Below are 2,500 nucleotides of genomic sequence, written 5' to 3'. Positions count from 1 at the left end.
ACGTAACCCACGTTGTGCCTTAACGTAACCCACGTTGTGCCTTAACGTAACCCACGTTGTGCCTTAACGTAACCCACGTTGTGCCTTAACGTAACCCACGTTGTGCCTTAACGTAACCCACGTTGTGCCTTAACGTAACCCACGTTGTGCCTTAACGTAACCCACGTTGTGCCTTAACGTAACCCACGTTGTGCCTTAACCTAACCCACGTTGTGCCTTAACCTAACCCACGTTGTGCCTTAACCTAACCCACGTTGTGCCTTAACCTAACCCACGTTGTGCCTTAACCTAACCCACGTTGTGCCTTAACCTAACCCACGTTGTGCCTTAACCTAACCCACGTTGTGCCTTAACCTAACCCACGTTGTGCCTTAACCTAACCCACGTTGTGCCTTAACCTAACCCACGTTGTGCCTTAACCTAACCCACGTTGTGCCTTAACCTAACCCACGTTGTGCCTTAACCTAACCCACGTTGTGCCTTAACCTAACCCACGTTGTGCCTTAACCTGCTCTGTAATTGGCATATGACACGTTACATTAATCTAGTGTTGTCTAACCACAACCCTCTGAATATAGTTCGCTACTCGCACCGCCCACCCTCATGTGTGTCGTTTCATGTTGAACACTTCGCAAGTGTTGCTTACTTTTTACATGCTCCCGCTGTACACTGTAATGTGGACAACTGCAGGATGTACATCGCCCCCCCCCCTCCACCCTGCCTTCGCACGCTGGTCGTTCAGGTGCTTGCGTGTTCAATGCCCTTCGCAGCTGTTCACTGGCATTCGCATGTCGAAGCGCTCAGTCTACGTCGTGGTACGGCCTGTGTCCACTGTCCGCTGATATCGTAAGCTTAATCCTCACATTGTACTGCACATAGGTCCGTATGTACTGAATGATACGCTGTGGCACATGTGTGACCGTACGACTGCGCCCAACAACAGCGAACCATACGGTCCAAATGTTGTGCACTCAGCCACGTGCCGTCTCCCCATAACAGCTACATTGCAGTGTGGTACGCCATAGAGACGTGTGGGAGTAACGGACGCCCTGGATGGCGATCAGCATGAGCCGTCTGTTGATGTAGTGGCGCGTGTATTCAAACGTAGTCGTCTCTTCTCACACAGTGTGATAGCATGGTGCACCGCGTTCCACATCTGCGACATGGTACAGATGCTGGTTGACAGTCGGTCTCGTAATGGACATCGCATACGTAGGGGGCCACCTCCCACGTGTTCTCTAGTCGTGCACATTTTGTTGCGTGTATGTGGGCAGACGTAGTGTGTCGTGACACCTAACAGACAGGTATGCAATAATCGTTGCATTTGCAAACTGGGATGGACGTCTACGTTTGCTGGTGACGTGACGCAACGCAAATGAACAACTGGTAAACCCATTGTGGTGCGGTTGTTGTTGCTGGAGGTAAATCAGTAAGGGCAAATCTGTGTGTGAAGCGATACGCGGCGGTGGCTGGGTGGGACCGTCCCCGGCCGGTGAGGGGGGGCCGCCCGGCGTGCTGGCCGCGCGGTGCGTGGGCGCACGCGCTACAGCCGGCTGGTGGGGGCGCCCAGTGGCAGGCGCGCCGGCCGACGGACGCGGCAGGCGGCGCAGCTGCGCGCCGGGGCACCCTGCGCGCGGCGCCGGGCGGCCAAAGTGGGTCCTCGCGGGCCCGGTGCGAAGCGCGGTGGACATCTGCAGTGTGCTGGTCCGACTGAGGACTGTGTGCGTTGAGGATGCGCCGCCGCCCGGCACTCGGCGCCGCGACGCCGTCTGCTGCTCGGTCGCCCCAGCGGTTCTCGCTGGTGGTTTGTATCGCAGTTGTGCAGACGTGTTGGCACGTGCGCTGTGCTGGGAGAGTTCGCTTCGGCACCCACGTGGGGCCTTTGCCCTTCTGTGGCGCTGGCGTTGGAGCTGCCGGTCACCGTAGGTGGCGCGTGTTGTCTCCCGCCGGCAATGCCACGACAGCACGCTCCCGGGCCTCTGTCGGCAGCGGCAAGCTCAGTTGGGAGCACGGGTGGTCGCACCTAAAGCGTCTACTCGCCTAACTCCGGGCGATTGCGCCTCTCTCGAACCCGACCAAGTACTTAGGACGGCGCTGCGCGCCGCCGGGACCTGAGAGGGTTTCGAGGTGTATTGTGCAGGGGAGCTCAGCCTCCTCCTGTTTGCAGAATAATTGAGCGGACGCTTGCGTGTTCGCGCGGGCCCCTGGGACACACTCCCGGGCGGCCGGCTGCTCAGCTCTAGTTGACGCAGCTCCCTGGTTGATCCTGCCAGTAGTCATATGCTTGTCTCAAAGATTAAGCCATGCATGTCTCAGTACAAGCCGCATTAAGGTGAAACCGCGAATGGCTCATTAAATCAGTTATGGTTCCTTAGATCGTACCCACGTTACTTGGATAACTGTGGTAATTCTAGAGCTAATACATGCAAACAGAGTCCCGACCAGAGATGGAAGGGACGCTTTTATTAGATCAAAACCAATCGGTCGGCTCGTCCGGTCC

The 2,500-nt window shown here is 56.8% G+C and overlaps 1 non-coding gene across 1 annotated transcript in view; it reads left to right on the top strand.

Annotated features, from left to right (window-relative positions):
- The first annotated feature begins 2,253 nt into the window (after window positions 1-2,253).
- LOC126134553 (small subunit ribosomal RNA) overlaps window positions 2,254-2,500 on the top strand; it is a 1,909-nt gene continuing 1,662 nt past the window's right edge. Inside the window, exon 1 of the ribosomal RNA XR_007527762.1 lies at window positions 2,254-2,500. This exon is cut by the window's right edge and continues 1,662 nt beyond it. This is a non-coding gene — a ribosomal RNA (small subunit ribosomal RNA).

The sequence above is a fragment of the Schistocerca cancellata genome, unplaced genomic scaffold, assembly GCF_023864275.1.
Source record: "Schistocerca cancellata isolate TAMUIC-IGC-003103 unplaced genomic scaffold, iqSchCanc2.1 HiC_scaffold_606, whole genome shotgun sequence".
Taxonomy (NCBI): domain Eukaryota; kingdom Metazoa; phylum Arthropoda; class Insecta; order Orthoptera; family Acrididae; genus Schistocerca; species Schistocerca cancellata.
Note: the sequence above shows the minus strand (reverse complement) of the source record. Positions and strands in the feature narration are given on the sequence as shown.